Source organism: Hemiscyllium ocellatum, chromosome 3 (assembly GCF_020745735.1).
Source record: "Hemiscyllium ocellatum isolate sHemOce1 chromosome 3, sHemOce1.pat.X.cur, whole genome shotgun sequence".
In the NCBI taxonomy this organism is placed as follows: Eukaryota; Metazoa; Chordata; class Chondrichthyes; order Orectolobiformes; family Hemiscylliidae; genus Hemiscyllium; species Hemiscyllium ocellatum.
In genome coordinates, this window is record NC_083403.1 from 139,481,450 (window position 1) to 139,504,723 (window position 23,274).

Below are 23,274 nucleotides of genomic sequence, written 5' to 3' on the forward strand. Positions count from 1 at the left end.
ACAGAGCTGATTGATCACACAGCTGATTGATCACACAGAGCTGACCGATCACACAGAGCTGATTGATCACACAGAGCTGACCGATCACACAGAGCTGATTGATCACACAGTGCTGATTGATCACACAGAGCTGATTGATCACACAGTGCTGACTGATCAGACAGACCTTATTGATCGCAAAGAGCTGACCGATCACACAGAGCTGATTGATCACACAGAGCTGACTGATCAGACAGAGCTGATTGATCATGCAGAGCTGATTGATCAGACAGAGCTGATTGATCACACAGAGCTGATTGATCACACAAAGCTAATTGATCATGCAGAGCTGTTTGATCAGACAGAGCTGATTGATCAGACAGTGCTGATTGATCTCACAGAGATGATTGATCACACAGAGAAGACAGATCACACAGAGCTCATTGATTACACAGAGATGATTGATCACACAGTGCTGACCGATCACACAGAGCTGATTTATCGCCCAGAGCTGATTGATCACACAGAGTGGATTGATCATACAGAGCTAAATGATCAGACAGAGCTGATTGATCACACAGAGCTGATTGATCATGCAGAGCTGATTGATGACACAGAGCTGACTGATCAGACAGAGCTGATTGATCACACAGAGCTGATTGATCATGCAGAGCTGATTGATCACACAGAGCTGATTGATCACACAGAGCTGATTGATCTCACAGAGCTGATTGATCACACAGCTGATTGATCACACAGAGCTGACAGATCACACAGAGATGATTGATCACACAGAGCTGATTGATCACACAGAGCTGACAGATCACACAGAGCTGATTGATCACACAGAGCTGATTGATCACACAGCTGATTGATCACACAGAGCTGATTGATCACACAGCTGATTGATCACACAGAGATGATTGATCACACAGAGCTGATTGATCACACAGAGCTGACTGATCACACAGAGCTGATTGATCTCACAGAGCTGATTGATCACACAGCTGATTGATCACACAGAGCTGACAGATCACACAGAGATGATTGATCACACAGAGCTGATTGATCAGACAAATCTGACTAATCACACAGAGCAAATTGATTATGCAGAGCTGATTGATCACTCAGAGCTGATTGATCACACAGAGCTGACCAATCACACAGATCTGATTGATTACACAGAGATGATTGATCACACAGAGCTGATTGATCACATAGAGCTCACAGATCACACAGAGCTGATTGATTAGACTGAGCTGATTGATCAGACAGAGATGAACGATCGCATAGATCTGACCGATCACACAGAGCTGATTGATTAGACTGAGCTGATTGATCAGAGAGAGATGAACGATCGCATAGATCTGACCGATCACACAGAGCTGATTGATGACACAGAGCTGACTGATCACTCAGAGCTGATTGATCAGACAGAGCTGATTGATCACACGGAGATGATTGATCACACAGAGCTGATTGATCACACAGAGCTGATTGATCAGACAGAGCTGATTGATCAGACAGTGCTGATTGATCTCACAGAGCTGACTGATCAGACAGACCTGATTGATCTTACAAAGCTGATTGATCAGACAGAGCTGATTGATCACACAGAGCTGTTTGATCATGCAGAGCTGATTGATCAGACAGAGCTGACCGATCGCACAGATCTGACCGATCACACAGAGCTGATTGATCACACAGAGCTGATTGATCACACAGCTGATTGATCACACAGAGCTGACCGATCACACAGAGCTGATTGATCACACAGCTGATTGATCACACAGAGCTGACCGATCACAAAGAGCTGATTGATCACACAGAGCTGACCGATCACACAGAGCTGATTGATCACACAGTGCTGATTGATCACACAGAGCTGATTGATCACACAGTGCTGACTGATCACACAGCTTATTGATCGCAAAGAGCTGACCGATCACACAGAGCTGATTGATCACACAGAGCTGACTGATCAGACAGAGCTGATTGATCATGCAGAGCTGATTGATCAGACAGAGCTGATTGATCACACAGAGCTGATTGATCACACAAAGCTAATTGATCATGCAGAGCTGTTTGATCAGACAGAGCTGATTGATCAGACAGTGCTGATTGATCTCACAGAGATGATTGATCACACAGAGAAGAAAGACCACACAGAGCTCATTGATTACACAGAGATGATTGATCACACAGTGCTGAACGATCACACAGAGCTGATTTATCGCCCAGAGCTGATTGATCACACAGAGTGGATTGATCATACAGAGCTAAATGATCAGACAGAGCTGATTGATCACACAGAGCTGATTGATCATGCAGAGCTGATTGATGACACAGAGCTGACTGATCAGACAGAGCTGATTGATCACACAGAGCTGATTGATCATGCAGAGCTGATTGATCACACAGAGCTGATTGATCACACAGAGCTGATTGATCTCACAGAGCTGATTGATCACACAGCTGATTGATCACACAGAGCTGACAGATCACACAGAGATGATTGATCACACAGAGCTGATTGATCACACAGAGCTGACCGATCACACAGAGCTGATTGATCACACAGAGCTGATTGATCACACAGCTGATTGATCACACAGAGCTGATTGATCACACAGAGCTGATTGATCTCACAGAGCTGATTGATCAGACAAATCTGACTAATCACACAGAGCAAATTGATTATGCAGAGCTGATTGATCACTCAGAGCTGATTGATCACACAGAGCTGACCAATCACACAGATCTGATTGATTACACAGAGATAATTGATCACACAGAGCTGATTGATCACATAGAGCTCACAGATCACACAGAGCTGATTGATTGGACGGAGCTGATTGATCAGACAGAGATGAACGATCGCATAGATCTGACCGATCACACAGAGCTGATTGATGACACAGAGCTGACTGATCACTCAGAGTTGATTGATCAGACAGAGCTGATTGATCACACGGAGATGATTGATCACACAGAGCTGATTGATCACACAGAGCTGATTGATCAGACAGAGCGGATTGATCACACAGAGCAGACTGATCACACAGAGCTGATTGATTACACAGAGATGATTGATCACATAGAGCTGACAGATCACACAGAGCTGATTGATTAAACTGAGCTGATTGATTACACAGAGCTGAGTGATCACACAGAGCTGATTGATCACACAGAGCAGACTGATCACACAGAGCTGATTGATTACACAGAGATGATTGAGCACATAGAGCTGACAGATCACACAGAGCTGATTGATTAAACTGAGCTGATTGATCAGACAGAGCTGAACGATCGCACAGATCTGACCGATCACACAGAGCTGATTGAGCACACAGAGCTGATTGATCACACGTAACAGATTGATCACACAGAGCTGATTGATCACACAGAGCTGACTGATCAGACAGAGCTTATTGATCACACAGAGCTGATTGATCACACAGAGCTGATTGATCACACAAAGCTAATTGATCATGCAGAGCTGTTTGATCAGACAGAGCAGATTGATCACACAGAGGTGATTGGTCACACAAAGCTAATTGATCATGCAGAGCTGTTTGATCAGACAGAGCTGATTGATCAGACAGAGCTGATTGATCAGACAGAGCTGATTGATCTCACAGAGATGATTGATCACACAGAGCTGACAGATCACACAGAGCTGATTGATCACACAGAGCTGATTGATCAGACAGAGCTGATTGATCACACAGAGCTGATTGATCTCACAGAGATGATTGATCACACAGAGCTAATTGATCACACGTAGCTCTTTGATCACACAGAGCTGATTGATCACACAGTGCTGACTGATCACACAGCTTATTGATCACAAAGAGCTGACCGATCACACAGAGGTGATTGATCATGCAGAGCTGATTGATCAGACAGAGCTGATTGATCAAACAGAGCCGATTGATCACACAGAGCTGACTGATCACACAGAGCTGATTGATCTCACAGAGCTGATTGATCTCACAGAGCTGATTGATCACACAGAGCTGATTGATCACACAGAGCTGACAGATCACACAGAGCTGATTGATCACACAGAGCTGATTGATCACACAGAGCTGATTGATCACACAGCTGATTGATCACACAGAGCTGACCGATCACATGGAGCTGATTGATCACACAGAGCTGATTGATCACACAGCTTATTGATCGCAAAGAGCTGACCGATCAGACAGAGCTGATTGATCACACAGAGCTGACTGAACAGACAGAGCTGATTGATCACACAGAGCTGTTTGATCATGCAGAGTTGATTGATCAGACAGAGCTGATTGATCAGACAGAGCTGTTTGATCACACAGAGCTGATTGATCACACAGCTGATTGATCACACAGAGCTGACCGATCACACAGAGCTGATTGATCACACAGCTGATTGATCACACAGAGCTGACCGATCACACAGAGCTGATTGATCACACAGAGCTGATTGATCACACAGAGCTGATTGATCACACAGTGCTGATTGATCACACAGAGCTGATTGATCACGCAGTGCTGACTGATCACACAGCTTATTGATCGCAAAGAGCTGACCGATCACACAGAGCTGATTGATCACACAGAGCTGACTGATCAGACAGAGCTGATTGATCATGCAGAGCTGATTGATCAGACAGAGCTGATTGATCACACAGAGCTGATTGATCACACAAAGCTAATTGATCATGCAGAGCTGTTTGATCAGACAGAGCTGATTGATCAGACAGTGCTGATTGATCTCACAGAGATGATTGATCACACAGAGAAGACAGATCACACAGAGCTCATTGATTACACAGAGATGATTGATCACACAGTGCTGACCGATCACACAGAGCTGATTTATTGCCCAGAGCTGATTGATCACACAGAGTGGATTGATCATACAGAGCTAAATGATCAGACAGAGCTGATTGATCACACAGAGCTGATTGATCACGCAGAGCTGATTGATGACACAGAGCTGACTGAGCAGACAGAGCTGATTGATCACACAGAGCTGATTGATCATGCAGAGCTGATTGATCACACAGAGCTGATTGATCACACAGAGCTGATTGATCTCACAGAGCTGATTGATCACACAGCTGATTGATCACACAGAGCTGACAGATCACACAGAGATGATTGATCACACAGAGCTGATTGATCACACAGCTGATTGATCACACAGAGCTGATTGATCACACAGAGCTGATTGATCTCACAGAGCTGATTGATCACACAGCTGATTGATCACACAGAGCTGACAGATCACACAGAGATGATTGATCACACAGAGCTGATTGATCACACAGAGCTGACCTATCACACAGAGCTGATTGATCTCACAGAGCTGATTGATCACACAGCTGATTGATCACACAGAGCTGACAGATCACACAGAGATGATTGATCACACAGAGCTGATTGATCAGACAAATCTGACTAATCACACAGAGCAAATTGATTATGCAGAGCTGATTGATCACTCAGAGCTGATTGATCACACAGAGCTGATTGATCACACAGAGCTGACCGATCACACAGAGCTGATTGATCACACAGAGCTCACAGATCACACAGAGCTGATTGATTAGACTGAGCTGATTGATCACACAGAGCTGATTGATCTCACAGAGCTGATTGATCACACAGCTGATTGATCACACAGAGCTGACAGATCACACAGAGATGATTGATCACACAGAGCTGATTGATCACACAGAGCTGACCGATCACACAGAGCTGATTGATCTCACAGAGCTGATTGATCACACAGCTGATTGATCACACAGAGCTGACAGATCACACAGAGGTGATTGATCACACAGAGCTGATTGATCAGACAAATCTGACTAATCACACAGAGCAAATTGATTATGCAGAGCTGATTGATCACTCAGAGCGGACTGATCAGACAGAGCTGATTGAACATGCAGAGCTGATTGATCAGACAGAGCTGATTGATCACACAGAGCTGATTGATCACACAAAGCTAATTGATCATGCAGAGCTGTTTGATCAGACAGAGCTGATTGATCAGACAGAGCTGATTGATCACACAGAGCTGACAGATCACACAGAGCTGATTGATCACACAGAGCTGACAGATCACACAGAGCTGATTGATCACACAGAGCTGATTGATCACACAGCTGATTGATCACACAGAGCTGACCGATCACATAGAGCTGATTGATCACACAGTGCTGACTGATCACACAGCTTATTGATCGCAAAGAGCTGACCGATCAGACAGAGCTGATTGATCACACAGAGCTGACTGATCAGACAGAGCTGATTGATCTTGCAAAGCTGATTGATCACACAGAGCTGATTGATCACACAGAGCTGTTTGATCATGCAGAGCTGATTGATCAGACAGAGCTGATTGATCACACAGAGCTGATTGATCAGACAGAGCTGATTGATCTCACAGAGATGATTGATCACACAGAGCTGACCGATCACACAGAGCTGATTGATCACACAGAGCTGATTGATCACACAGCTGATTGATCACACAGAGCTGACAGATCACACAGAGCTGATTGATCACACAGAGCTGATTGATCAGACAAATCTGACTAATCACACAGAGCAAATTGATTATGCAGAGCTGATTGATCACTCAGAGCTGATTGATCACACAGAGCTGACCAATCACACAGATCTGATTGATTACACAGAGATGATTGATCACACAGAGCTGATTGATCACATAGAGCTCACAGATCACACAGAGCTGATTGATTAGACTGAGCTGATTGATCAGACAGAGATGAACGATCGCATAGATCTGACCGATCACACAGAGCTGATTGATCTCACAGAGCTGATTGATCTCACAGAGCTGACAGATCACACAGAGCTGATTGATCACACAGAGCTGATTGATCACACAGAGCTGATTGATCACACAGCTGATTGATCACACAGAGCTGACCGATCACATGGAGCTGATTGATCACACAGAGCTGATTGATCACACAGCTTATTGATCGCAAAGAGCTGACCGATCAGACAGAGCTGATTGATCACACAGAGCTGACTGAACAGACAGAGCTGATTGATCACACAGAGCTGTTTGATCATGCAGAGTTGATTGATCAGACAGAGCTGATTGATCACACAGAGCTGATTGATCAGACAAAGCTGTTTGATCACACAGAGCTGATTGATCACACAGCTGATTGATCACACAGAGCTGACCGATCACACAGAGCTGATTGATCACACAGCTGATTGATCACACAGAGCTGACCGATCACACAGAGCTGATTGATCACACAGAGCTGATTGATCACACAGAGCTGATTGATCACACAGTGCTGATTGATCACACAGAGCTGATTGATCACACAGTGCTGACTGATCACACAGCTTATTGATCGCAAAGAGCTGACCGATCACACAGAGCTGATTGATCACACAGAGCTGACTGATCAGACAGAGCTGATTGATCATGCAGAGCTGATTGATCAGACAGAGCTGATTGATCACACAGAGCTGATTGATCACACAAAGCTAATTGATCATGCAGAGCTGTTTGATCAGACAGAGCTGATTGATCAGACAGTGCTGATTGATCTCACAGAGATGATTGATCACACAGAGAAGACAGATCACACAGAGCTCATTGATTACACAGAGATGATTGATCACACAGTGCTGACCGATCACACAGAGCTGATTTATTGCCCAGAGCTGATTGATCACACAGAGTGGATTGATCATACAGAGCTAAATGATCAGACAGAGCTGATTGATCACACAGAGCTGATTGATCATGCAGAGCTGATTGATGACACAGAGCTGACTGAGCAGACAGAGCTGATTGATCACACAGAGCTGATTGATCATGCAGAGCTGATTGATCACACAGAGCTGATTGATCACACAGAGCTGATTGATCTCACAGAGCTGATTGATCACACAGCTGATTGATCACACAGAGCTGACAGATCACACAGAGATGATTGATCACACAGAGCTGATTGATCACACAGAGCTGACAGATCACACAGAGATGATTGATCACACAGAGCTGATTGATCACACAGAGCTGATTGATCACACAGAGCTGATTGATCTCACAGAGCTGATTGATCACACAGCTGATTGATCACACAGAGCTGACAGATCACACAGAGATGATTGATCACACAGAGCTGATTGATCAGAAAAATCTGACTAATCACACAGAGCAAATTGATTATGCAGAGCTGATTGATCACTCAGAGCTGATTGATCACACAGAGCTGATTGATCACACAGAGCTGATTGATCACACAGAGCTGACCGATCACACAGAGCTGATTGATCACACAGAGCTCACAGATCACACAGAGCTGATTGATTAGACTGAGCTGATTGATCACACAGAGCTGATTGATCTCACAGAGCTGATTGATCACACAGCTGATTGATCACACAGAGCTGACAGATCACACAGAGATGATTGATCACACAGAGCTGATTGATCACACAGAGCTGACCGATCACACAGAGCCGATTGATCTCACAGAGCTGATTGATCACACAGCTGATTGATCACACAGAGCTGACAGATCACACAGAGGTGATTGATCACACAGAGCTGATTGATCAGACAAATCTGACTAATCACACAGAGCAAATTGATTATGCAGAGCTGATTGATCACTCAGAGCGGACTGATCAGACAGAGCTGATTGAACATGCAGAGCTGATTGATCAGACAGAGCTGATTGATCACACAGAGCTGATTGATCACACAAAGCTAATTGATCATGCAGAGCTGTTTGATCAGACAGAGCTGATTGATCAGACAGAGCTGATTGATCACACAGAGCTGACAGATCACACAGAGCTGATTGATCACACAGAGCTGACAGATCACACAGAGCTGATTGATCACACAGAGCTGATTGATCACACAGCTGATTGATCACACAGAGCTGACCGATCACATAGAGCTGATTGATCACACAGTGCTGACTGATCACACAGCTTATTGATCGCAAAGAGCTGACCGATCAGACAGAGCTGATTGATCACACAGAGCTGACTGATCAGACAGAGCTGATTGATCTTGCAAAGCTGATTGATCACACAGAGCTGATTGATCACACAGAGCTGTTTGATCATGCAGAGCTGATTGATCAGACAGAGCTGATTGATCACACAGAGCTGATTGATCAGACAGAGCTGATTGATCTCACAGAGATGATTGATCACACAGAGCTGACCGATCACACAGAGCTGATTGATTACACAGAGCTGATTGATCAGAGAAATCTGAATGATCACACAGAGCTGATTGATCACACAGAGCTGATTGATCACACAGAGCTGACCGATCACACAGAGCTGATTGATCACACAGAGCTGACTGATCAGACAGAGCTGATTGATCACACAGAGCTGTTTGATCACACAAAGCTAATTGATCATGCAGAGCTGTTTGATCAGACACAGCTGATTGATCACACAGAGCTGATTGATCACACAGAGCTGATTGATCACACAAAGCTAATTGATCATGCAGAGCTGTTTGATCAGACAGAGCTGGTTGATCAGACAGAGCTGATTGATCACACAGAGGTGATTGGTCACACAAAGCTAATTGATCATGCAGAGCTGTTTGATCAGACAGAGCTGGTTGATCAGACAGAGCTGATTGATCAGACAGAGCTGATTGATCTCACAAAGATGATTGATCACACAGAGCTGATTGATCACACAGAGCTGACAGATCACACAGAGCTGATTGATCACACAAAACTGATTGATCAGACAGAGCTGATTGATCACACGTAGCTGTTTGAAAGCACAGAGCTGATTGATCACACAGTGCTGACTGATCACACAGCTTATTGATCACAAAAAGCTGACCGATCACACAGAGGTGATTGATCACACAGAGCTGACTGATCAGACAGAGCTGATTGATCACACAGAGCTGTTTGATCATGCAGAGCTGATTGATCAGACAGAGCTGATTGATCACACAGAGCTGATTGATCACACAGCTGATTGATCACACAGAGCTGACAGATCACACAGAGATGATTGATCACACAGAGCTGATTGATCAGACAAATCTGACTAATCACACAGTGCAAATTGATTATGCAGAGCTGATTGATCACTCAGAGCTGATTGATCACACAGAGCTGACCAATCACACAGATCTGATTGATTACACAGAGATGATTGATCACACAGAGCTGATTGATTACATAGAGCTCACAGATCACACAGAGCTGATTGATTAGACTGAGCTGACTGATCAGACAGAGATGAACGATCGCATAGATCTGACCGATCACACAGAGCTGATTGATGACACAGAGCTGACAGATCACTCAGAGCTGATTGATATGCAGAGCTGACTGAGCAGATAGAGCTGATTGATCACACAGAGCTGATTGATCACACAAAGCTAATTGATCATGCAGAGCTGATTGATCAGACAGAGCTTTTTGATCACACAGAGCTGACATATCACACAGAGCTGATTGATTACACAGAGCTGATTGATCAGACAGAGCTGACCGATCACACAGATCTGACCGTTCACACAGAGCTGATTGATGACACAGAGCTGACTGATCACTCAGAGTTGATTGATCACTCAGAGCTGATTGATCAGACCGAGCTGATTGATCACACGGAGATGACTGATCACATCGAGCCGATTGATCACACAGAGCTGATTGATCACACAGAGCTGATTGATCAGACAGAGCGGATTGATCACACAGAGCTGATTGATCAGACAGAGCGGATTGATCACACAGAGCTGATTGATCACACAGAGCTGATTGATCAGACAGAGCTGATTGATCAAACAGAGCCGATTGATCACACAGAGCTGACTGATCACACAGAGCTGATTGATCTCACTGAGCTGATTGATCTCACAGAGCAGACAGATCACACAGAGCTGATTGATCACACAGAGCTGACAGATCACACAGAGCTGATTGATCACACAGAGCTGATTGATCACACAGAGCTGATTGATCACACAGAGCTGATTGATCATGCAGAGCTGTTTGATCAGACAGAGCTGACTGATCACACAGAGCTGATTGATTACACAGAGCTGATTGATCAGAGAAATCTGAATGATCACACAGAGCTGATTGATTACGCAGAGCTGACTGATCACACAGAGCAGACCAATCACACAGAGCTCATTGATCACCCAGAGCTGATTGTTCACACAGAGTGGATTGATCATACAGAGCTAAATGATCAGACAGAGCTGACCGATCACACAGAGCTGACCGATCACACAGAGCTGATTGATCACACAGTGCTGACTGATCAGACAGAGCTGATTGATCACACAGAGCTGTTTGATCACACAGAACTGATTGATCACACAGAGCTGATTGATCACACAGAGCTGATTGATCTCACAGAGCTGATTGATCACACAGAGCTGATTGATCACACAGAGCGGTTTGATCACACAGAGCTGACAGATCACACAGAGCTGATTGATTACACAGAGCTGATTGATCAGACAAATCTGAATGATCACACAGAGCTGATTGATTACGCCGAGCTGATTGATCACACAGAGCTGATTGATTTCACAGAGCTGATTGATCACACAGAGCTGATTGATCACACAGAGCAGACCAATCACACAGAGCTCATTGATTACACAGATATGATTTATCACCCAGAGCTGATTCTTCACACAGAGTGGATTGATCATACAGAGCTAAATGATCAGACAGAGCTGACCGATCACACAGAGCTGATTGATGACACAGAGCTGACTGATCAGACAGAGCTGATTGATCACACAGAGCTGACCGATCATACAGAGCTGATTGATCACACAGAGCTGATTGATCACACAGCTGATTGATCACACAGAGCTGATTGATCAGACAAATCTGAATGATCACACAGAGCTGATTGATTAAACTGAGCTGATTGATCAGACAGAGATGAACGATCGCATAGATCTGACTGATCACACAGAGCTGATTGATGACACAGAGCTGATTGATCATGCAGAGCTGACTGATCAGATAGAGCTGATTGATCACACAGAGCTGATTGATCACACAAAGCTAATTGATCATGCAGAGCTGATTGATCAGAGCTGATTGATCACACAGAGCTGACATATCACACAGAGCTGATTGATCACTCAGAGCTGATTGATCACACAGAGCTGATTGATCACAAAGAGCTAATTGATCACACGGAGATGACTGATCACATCAAGCTGATTGATCACACAGAGCTGATTGTTCAGACAGAGCTGATTGATCATGCAGAGCTGATTGATCAGACAGAGCTGATTAATCACACAGAGCTGATTGATCAGACAAATCTGAATGATCACACAAAGCTGATTGATTACGCAGAGCTGATTGATCACACAGAGCTGACCGATCACACAGAGCTGTTTGATCAGACAGAGCTGATTGATCATGCAGAGCTGATTGATCAGACAGAGCTGATTAATCACACAGAGCTGATTGATCACACAGAGATGCTTGATCACACAGAGCTAATTGATCACACAAAGCTGATTGATCACACAGAGCTAATTGATCACACAAAGCTGATTGATCACACAGAGCTAATTGATCACACAAAGCTGATTGATCACACAAAGCTGATTGATCACACAGAGCTGATTGATGACACAGAGCTGATTGATCACACAGAGCTGACTGATCACACAGAGCTGATTGATTACACAGAGATGCTTGATCACACAGAGCTGACAGATCACACAGAGTTGATTGAGCTCACAGAGCTGACAGATCACAAAGAGCTGATTGATTACACAGAGATGATTGATCGCACAGAGCTGATTGATCTCACAGAGCTGATTGATTACACAGAGATGCTTGATCACACAGAGCTAATTGATCACACAAAGCTGATTGATCAAACAGAGCTAATTGATCACACAAAGCTGATTGATCACACAGAGCTAATTGATCACACAAAGCTGATTGATCACACAAAGCTGATTGATCTCACAGAGCTTATTGATCACAAAGAGCTGACCGATCACACAGATCTGATTGATCACACAGAGCTGACTGATCAGACAGAGCTGATTGATCACACAGAGCTGATTGATTTCACAGAGCTGATTGATCACACAGAGCTGATTGATCACACAGAGCTGATCGATCACACAGAGCTGATTGATCGCACAGAGCTGATTGATCACACAAAGCTAATTGATCATGCAGAGCTGATTGATCACACAGAGCTGATTGATTACACAGAGATGATTGATCACACAGAGCTGATTGATCAGAGAAATCTGAATGATCACACAGAGCTGATTGATTATGCAGAGCTGATTGATCACACAGAGCTGACTGATCACACAGATCTGACCGATCACACAGAGCTGATTGATCAGACAGAGCTGACCAATCGCACAGATCTGACCGATCACACAGTGCTGATTGATTACACAGAGCTGATTGATCATGCAGAACTGATTGATTGGACAGAGCAGATTGATCACACAGAGCTGATTGATCACACAGAACTGATTGATCACACAGAGCTGACCGATCACACAGAGCTGATTGATCACACAGAGCTGACCGTTCACACTGAGCTGATTGATCAGACAGAGCTGATTGATTACACAGAGATGATTGATCACTCAGAGCTGATTGATCACACAGAGCTGACTGATCACACAGAGCAGACCAATCACACAGAGCTCATTGATTACACAGAGATGATTGATCACACAGATCTGACTGATCACTCAGAGCTGTTTGATCACTCAGAGCTGATTGATCACTCAGAGCTGATTGATCACAAAGAGCTAATTGATCACGCGGAGATGACTGATCACATCAAGCTGATTGATCACACAGAGCTGATTGATCAGACAGAGCGGATTGATCACACAGAGCTGATTGATCACACAAAGCTAATTGATCATGCAGAGCTGATTGATCACACAGAGCTAATTGATCATGCAGAGCTGATTGATCAGACAGAGCTTTGTGATCACACAGAGCTGACAGATCACACAGAGCAGATTGATCACTCAGAGCTGACTAATCACACAGAGCTGATTGATCAGACAGAGCTGATTGATCACACAGAGCTGACTAATCACACTCAGCTGACCGAACTCACAGAGCTGATTGATCAGACAGATCTGAATGATCACAGAGCTGATTGATCACACAGAGATGATTGTTCACACAGAGCTGATTGATCGCACAGAGATGATTGATCACACAGATGTGAATGATCACACAGAGATGGCAGATCACACAGTGCTGATTGTTTGCACACAGCTAATTGATCACACAGAGCTGATCGAGCACACAGAGCTGACAGATCACACAGAGCGGATGGATTACACAGTGCTGATTGATCAGACAGATCTGAATGATCACTTGGAGCTGATTGATTACGCAGAGCTGACCGATCATACAGAGCTGATTGATCATATAGAGCTGACAGATCACACAGAGCTGATTGATCACACTGATCTGATTGATCACATAGAGCTGACTAATCACACAGAGCTGATTGATCAGACAGAGCTGATTGATCACACAGAGCTGACTAATCACACTCAGCTGACCGAACTCACAGAGCTGATTGATCAGACAGATCTGAATGATCACAGAGCTGATTGATCACACAGAGCTGACCGATCCCACAGAGCTGATTGATCACACAGAGATGATTGATCACACAGATGTGAACGATCACACAGAGATGGCAGATCACACAGAGCGGATGGATTACACAGTGCTGATTGATCAGACAGATCTGAATGATCACATAGAGCTGATTGATTACGCAGAGCTGACCGATCATACAGAGCTGATTGATCATATAGAGCTGACAGATCACACAGAGCTGATTGATCACACTGATCTGATTGATCACATAGAGCTGACTGATCATACAGAGATAACCGATCACACAGATCTGACCGATCACACAGATTTGACCGATCGCACAGAGCTGATTGAGCACACAGAGCTGATTGATCGCACAGAGTTGACCGATCACACAGAGCTGACCGATCCCACAGAGCTGATTGATCACACAGAGATGATTGATCACACAGATGTGAACGATCACACAGAGATGGCAGATCACACAGTGCTGATTGTTTGCACACAGCTAATTGATCACACAGAGCTGATCGAGCACACAGAGCTGACAGATCACACAGAGCGGATGGATTACACAGTGCTGATTGATCAGACAGATCTGAATGATCACATAGAGCTGATGGATCACACAGAGCTGATTGATCACACAAAGCTGATTGAGCACACAGAGCTGACAGATCACACAGAGCTGAACGATCGCACAGATCTGACCGATCACACAAAGCTGATTGATGACACAGATCTGACCGATCACGCAGAGCTGACTGATCACACAGATCTGATTGGTCACACAAAGCTGATTGATCATAAGAGCTGATTGATCTGACAGATCTGAACGATCACACAGAGCTGATTGATCACACAGAGCTGATTGATCACACAGAGCCAGTTGATCACACAGAGCTGACCGATCACGCAGACCTGACCGATCACACAGAGATGATTGATCACACAGAGCTTACCGGTCACATAGAGCTGACCGATCACATAGAGCTGATTGATCTCACAGAGCTGACCGATCACACAGAGCTGATTGATCACCCAGAGCTGATTGATCACACAGAGCTGATTGATCACCCAGAGCTGATTGATTACACAGAGCTGATTGATAACACAGAGCTGACTGGTCACATAGAGCTGATTGATCACGCAGAGCTGACCCATCACACAGAGCTGATTGATCACACTGATCTGATTGATCACATCGAGCTGAGTGATCTCACAGAGCTGTTGGATCTTTGATTTAAAATGTTTGGCTAAAATTCTGGCTAAAACTGGCCCGAAAATTGTAAATGAATGCCATCCGACAGAGTGCCACCTGCGAACATCTGTACTTCCTGCACGAATGCCTGAGGGAACAGGTGCTACCTAAATGTGTTCAAAACAAACCTCCTCTTAACACCCCACTAGCCATAAGAATAGCAGAGCAAATCGTCCACAGAATGGGAAGAGAAATGATTAATGATCCCACAACAGATGCCGTAAATTCAACCGGGAAATTTTGCATCAAAAATCTTTACTCAGTCATTTGACAGACACAGTATAACAAGCCATGGGTATTAGTCAGTGACAAACATAGAAAATGAAAAAACCTCGATCTGCAGAAAAACTAGACAAACTTACACAAAGTAACAACAATGACATCACAGAAGCTTGGATTGAAAAAAAACTTATCTGACCGATCCTTAACATACACTGAAAAAGCCGTCTTAGTAAGAGGATTAACTTACAACTGCCAGGATGTGGACAAGAAAGATTTCTTAGCAGCATTAGAAACAACACTAAAATGCAATCAACTCACAGAAGAAACCCAGCAAACAATCAGACAGGTCGTTGTACCAACGTTAAGCTGGAAAAAGGAAGCAAACACACTCAATACACAAGAAAGGAAAACACCTGAAAAACTTTAAAAAAAGATAAAACATTGTTACCCTACCTGCAAATGCTTGACAGTCATTCTAAATCGAAGAGACTACATTGAAAAAGCAAACACACTACTTACAGATACCAACACTTACCAACAGGTGGCGATAGACACGACCTCACAACTAGAGAACCGAATCACAGCCCTACTCAAAACAACTTCAGAAATCTGGAGAAATAAATAAGACCGACTTCCAAAAAATGAAGCCAGATGGATCCAACGCACCACACTTCTACAGATTACCCAAAATTCACAAACCAGGAGCCCCCATCTGATCCATAGTCACACTATCTGGAACACCAACTTACAGACTGGCCAAGGAGCTACACAAAAGACTAAAACACTTAGTGGAAGAATCACACCACTCCATCCACTCCACTCAAGAATTCCTGAGGACCATCAAAGACACTAAAATAGACGAGGATGAAATAATGGTCTCCTTTGATGTAACTGCCCTGTTTACATCAATCAACATTAACCTGACCAAGGAAACACTGACTACACCATTAGAAGACCCAAAGACACATACACCAAACACCACCAACTTCATCAGCAAGGACAGTATCGTCAAGCTAGTGGACCTTACTACCCACTTCACCTTCAATAACAAAACCTACAGACAAACCAATGGAACACCCATGGGATCTCCGATATCAGGGTTCTTAGCAGAGGCAGTCATGCAGAGACTCAAACAAACATCTCTGCCAACCATCCAACCCAAACTTTGAGTCCGCTATGTGGATGACACCTTCGTCATCACTAGATGAAACAAATTAGAGAAACCTTGAAGACCATCAATAATACCCTTACTGGCATAAAAATCACTAAAGAGGAGGAAAACAACAACAAACTGCCATTCCTAGATGGCACAGTACAGCGAACAGCCAATGGGCAACTTCAAACCAGCGTCTACAGGAAAACAACACATACGGACTAAATATTGAACTACAGAAGCAATCATCCCAATACCCAAAAACGACGCTGCATCAGAACATTATTTTAATGAGCCAACACACACTGCAGCACAGACATACTACACAGAGCAGAGGAAAATCTCCTATACCATGTATTCAAAAAGAACGGGTACCCAATGTACACACTCTGCTGATTTCTCAGCAACCAACCCCAACAAGCAGACAAAACGCGTCCAGAAACCTTAGCCACTCTCCTCTACATCAAAGACATCTCAGATATGACAGCCAGACTACTCAGACTGAGGTGCAGGAAAATCGATGTTTTGGGGCAAACGCCCTTCATCAGGAATGAGGCAGGTAGCCTCTGAGGTGGAGGGATAAATGGGAAGGGGTGTGTGGCTGGGTAGATGGTAGCCTAGAGTACAATAGGTGGGTGGAGGTGGGAATGAAGTGACAGATTGGAACAGGGGTGAGGAAATGTGGAAACTGGTGAAGTCCACATTGATGCCTTGAGGTTGAAGTGTTCCGAGGCAAAAGATGAGACGTTCTTCCTCCAGGCATCGGGTGGTGAGGGAGCGGCGGTGAAGGAGGCCCATCACCAGCATGTCATTGGCAGAGTGGGAGGGCGAGTTGAAATGTTCAGCTACGGGGTGGTGGGGTTGATTGGTGCTGATGTCCCAGAGATGTTCCCTAAAGTGCTCTGCGATAAGGCGTCTAGTCTCCCCAATGTAGAGGAAATCGCATCGGGAGCAACGGATACTGTAAATGACATTGGTGGATATGCCGGTAAAACTTTGATGGATGCGGAAGGCTGATTTGGGGCCTTGGATGGAGGTGAGGGAGGAGGTGTGGGCACTGGTTTCGCAATTCCTGTGGTGGCAGGGGAAGGTGCCAGGAGGGGAGGGTCGCTTGTTGGGCATGGACCTGACCAGGTAGTCACAAAGGGAATGGTCTTTGTGGCAAGTGGAAAAGAGTGGAGAAGGAAATATATCCCTGGTGGAGGGGTCTGTTTGGAGGTTGTGGAAATGTTGGTGGATGATGCAGTTCATGTGGAGGTTGGTCAGGTGGAAGGTGAGGACCGGGGCGTTCTGTCCTTGTTGCGGTTGGAGGGGTGGGGTTTGAGAGCAGAGGTGTGGGACATGGATGAGATGCATTGGAGGGCATCTTCAACCACGTGGGAAGGGAAATTACCTCCACACTTGAAACTCTTCCTCCCTTTGGACCCAACCCTCCTCTCTCTCTGGCAAATTTCACTCTCCTCTTCCACCAGGATCTAATGGCTCCTTCTTCCTACCAGATCCAATAGTCCCCATTGACCCTAGCTGAGTCTAAACTTTCAATCACTTACCTGGTACCTTTCCTATTTTGTGTTGAGCACCCTACCCTGGTACTTCACATCATACCCTCCTGGCACCATAACCATCTGGGATCCTATTTACTTGGCATAGTACTTACCTAGAAGCCAGGTACCCTACTTACTTGCCATTCTAACCACCTGGACAGCCTACTCATTTAGTACCCTAGCTCCACACTTACCTTGCTTATCCTTTCACAGGCCCTATCAAAGTGGCTGTCTATGCTAATGGATGTTGAAATCACTTAGTAATGTGACTAAAAGCGCTGAAAAAGGGCAGTAGATATCTGGCATGGTTTGACCTCCCTTGACCATGCTTCACAATGAAGGAGCTGTTAGCTTTAACATACAGTCCATATTTATGAAGAAACCAAGATTGGAATCTCCTGTCAGAAAAATGGAGCTTGTTCTCAACGTGAGAAGGTAGGAGCAGAATTTGGAGTGTGATTGCCTTCCTCAGTTAATCTGACCTACTGAGTAAGGCTATCTTTTGCCAGTCCTGGTTAGAGGGCTATTTCAAGCACTCTGTATTGCTGCTGCTCCAATTAAAGGGACATATTTGTGATAGGCTGCTGTTGGTGCAATCCCATCATTGCTTCGTGATGTTGCCCTGCAGTACTGTGTTCCCATGTGTGCACATGTTGATTACCTGAATATGGCGTTTGCAATATAATATGACATAAAATTTATGTGCATGTAATGGGGAAGGAAATCTGCTCTCCTTACCTGGTCTGGTCTACATGAGGTTGACTCTTAACTGCTCTCTGAGCAATCAGGAATGAGGAGCAAATGGTAGGCAGCAAGGCTTGCATCCCATGGACAAATTAAAAGAAAACAGTCTTTAAACATAGCTAAGCATTCTTAGATTAAAACCTAGCCTTTATGATAGTTTTATTCTCCTTGGTTCAAAATCTCATCACATTACACTTTTGTTGAAATGCAATGATCGCGGCCTGAAAGAGCAAAATTCAAGTTCAAACATAAATACGTTTGCAATTGGCTGAGAACACTGTTATTAACCTGACATGATAGTGACAAGTGGATGATTGAGACCCATTCTGGGAGATGGAGAACAGTAAGATCTAAGTTTATTAAATTGATTGATGTTTGATCAAAACAGGACAAGGAGATTGAGTGTTAGCCAATGGGCATCAATGACTGTAATATTAACGACGGCAAGTGAACTGAGAGACTTTTTTATATTTGAAAGTAATATTGCTGTGTCAATTCATACCTTTTAGTTTCAGTGAAATAAAAATGGCTGTTCTCACATAAATGATATGGTGCTCTGTGTCACTTGATTAATAATGATTTTCTGGCACAGCAAAGATGTCACAATAAGAAAAGCAATGAGTCAAGCATGGATAATGTAAGATGAGTTGAATAACTGTAAAATTGTTCTAACGTGTCAAAATGCAATAAAATAGACAGCAATCATTTCCTCTGCTTTAATATGAACCAATACACAATGGTGTGACTTTTCATATGATTGCAGCAGCTAAATTATCTTGAAAATGCAGGTCCGTATTTTTGCAATGTCAGGGAGCAGATCTGTTGGGTGATACTGGGAACCCTATATCTCACCTCCAAAACAGGTTTGCTCAGTTGAAGAGGCAGGGATTGGGGATAGTCCATGGTTTGCATGAACATGGCTGTCAGGGGCTGCTGGCCATTTCACTGGCCTCTACTTAAGCCTGACCTCAGGGTCCCTAGCATCTGGAAGGTGGAGTGTGGTGATAGTCCACCTAACTGAATATCAATTCTCATTGCATTTAATTTGTATAACCAAGTCACCCCTTTTGGAAAGCTGAGGTACCTCTGTAGACATGGTCTCAAGATACTTTGGGGGCAGGGATCAGGGAATCATGAGGTTGCAAGTAAAGTATACTTTGGAGTGGCAACTCAGAGATTCTTGTGGAAGGGGTATTTAGGTGCCCTTTGCAATAGATAACTGTGGAAGGGTGCATAAACATTTTGGAACTGTCCAATTTTCCAAGACCTATCAAGAACCTGTCAATAAATGTTCAGAAGTGTCAAAATGTGTTCATTTTTTATGAATGAGAAAACTTTACTCTAGAATGTAGCCTGAAATATGGAGCTTTAAACAGTAAAATTATACTTTTTTCCTATTTATACAGGCATCTTTTGTAACAAAGCTAGTTCCTTTTTTTTCTAAAAGCTGGTCCTTGGCTCAAGGAGACTCTGTCCTTGATTTTTTTCAGAGGGATAATAAACCAGGCCAGGCTCCAATCAGTCTGGTTTGGTACAGAGATGCAAAAGACTTTGAGAGGCCTTTTGTTTATATGTGAACAGATGAGACTTCAGGCCAAAGTGGTCATGTTTTAGAAGTGACATGTATAAAGAAAGGGGAGTGGTCAGCTCCTTAGCTGGGCTGAGTAGTTTTAGTTCAGTATTGAACTGGTTGGGAGTTCAACAGGAAGCAGTGTGGAAACTCTCTCTCTCTCTCTCTCTGCCCTTTGACTTCAACCTGTAAGCATGTGTTCCACTTATACTGGTTTTTAAAGGGGTTTGCTTATTGGGACTTTTGTGTATATTTTGAACAGCATAATCAAGTCTCATTGGATAGGTTGAGTTCTCTAGGGGTTCTTTATTCTATTCTTTGTATTTCATTGTGTAATTTTGTGAATAAATTTTTGTCTGCTTTAAAATCTAGTAGTCAACCTACCTAACTTAATCTGGGTAATTTTCACTGTACACTTACCAAAACAAATTGCAAACTTATGGTCTGAGCTGCCTGATTAAGAATGTTTTGAGTGGTCTAGTCCATATCATTTTGGATACTCAATGGTGGGCGAAGGGAATAAAAAAAATAGTAACTACATTTGACATGTATAGAGGGTGCTGGGTTAGCCTAAGTGGAGGTGAGGGGAAGTGAGGTGCACATGAGGAATGAAGGATAGAGGAAATTTTATATTTCATCTCCTTAGGAGAGATTCAGTATTCCTTTGGATCTGGTGCTAGGGCACTATTGCTGTAGGTAAAACACACTTTGGGAAAGGGAAATCATCTTTTGTGCTTGTTTCTGTATAAAATATGAATAAACTTGAGAATTGCCAGGAATTGTTCAAAACGTAGTGTGGCATTAAAAAAAACCTTCAAATGACCCGTTAACATGAAACCATTATGGAATTTGTGCAGCAGGACTATTTCCTAAACACATTTTTACACAATTAATGAACAATGCCAATTGCTTATTGAACAGCATTTGTTGGCGTAAGAGGTTAAGATAAGACTTAAATAAAATGCTTCTTTACATATAATATTGAGCTGTTGTGTGAAATGTTTGTTTACACAAATCAATGTGCACCTAAGTGCGATAAGACTTTAGTTGAGGTAATTTCAATATATTGGCTTTTTTATCTATGAACTTTTTTTTCAACTAGCAATACAATAAAAAGACTGATAACATTATTTTCTGATAAGGTATCTCATTATGTTGCATCATGCTCGATAGAGGGTTAGAATGGAGAGAAATGGGCAAAGCCTGATATGTGAGGGGTATAAGTTGGCACTCAGTTTGCATAGGGACTGTAAATGGTGATGGGAATTATTAAGGATATATGGGGTATGAGGCCCATGCAAAATGGGTAGATTGGCATTTGTTGGCACAAGGTGCATGGATTTGGAGACAGAGGCATAGGTTCATGCGATTGGCATGTGTGGGAAATGAGCTGAAAATGTGTTGCTGGTTAAAGCACAGCAGGTCAGGCAGCATCCAAGGAACAGGAAATTCGACGTTTTGGGCCAGAGCCCTTCATCAGGAATGAGGAGAGGGAAATGACAACAATGACAGCAAGAGGAATATTTTATGTTTGATCTTTATTTTAAATTTTTGAATATAGTGCCAGAGTCCCAAAGCCAACATTTTTTCCAGTCTACCTTGATCCAGCAGCTTAGTCTGTTATTCCCATTTTGCCAATCCAGCCCATCTTGTCTGGTCAAACGTGGGAAGTGTTTTGGATTTGTTTAGGTCCACTGCTATTTGTCATTTTTATAGATGACCTGGATGAGGATGTAGACGGATGGGTTAGTAAATTTGCGGATGATGGTGGAATTGTGAACCGTGCAGAAGGATGTTGCAGGTTACAGAGGGACATAGATAAGCTGCAGAACTGAGCTGAGCTGGAGTTGATTGCAGAATAGAGTGAGGTGATCCACTTTGGAAGAAGCAACAGGAATAAAGAGTACTGAGCTAATGGTAAGATTCTTAGTGGTGTGGATGAGCAGAGAGATCTCAGTGTCCATGTTCATAGACACCTCAAAGTTGCCAGCCAGGTGGATAGGGTTGTTAAGAAGGCGTACAGTATGTTAGCTTTTGTTGGTAGAAGGAGTGAGTTTCAGAGCCATGAGGTCATGTTGCAGCTGTACAAAACTCTGTTGCAGCCACACTGCGTACAGTTCTAGTCACCGCATTATAGGAAGAATGTGGAAGCATTAGAA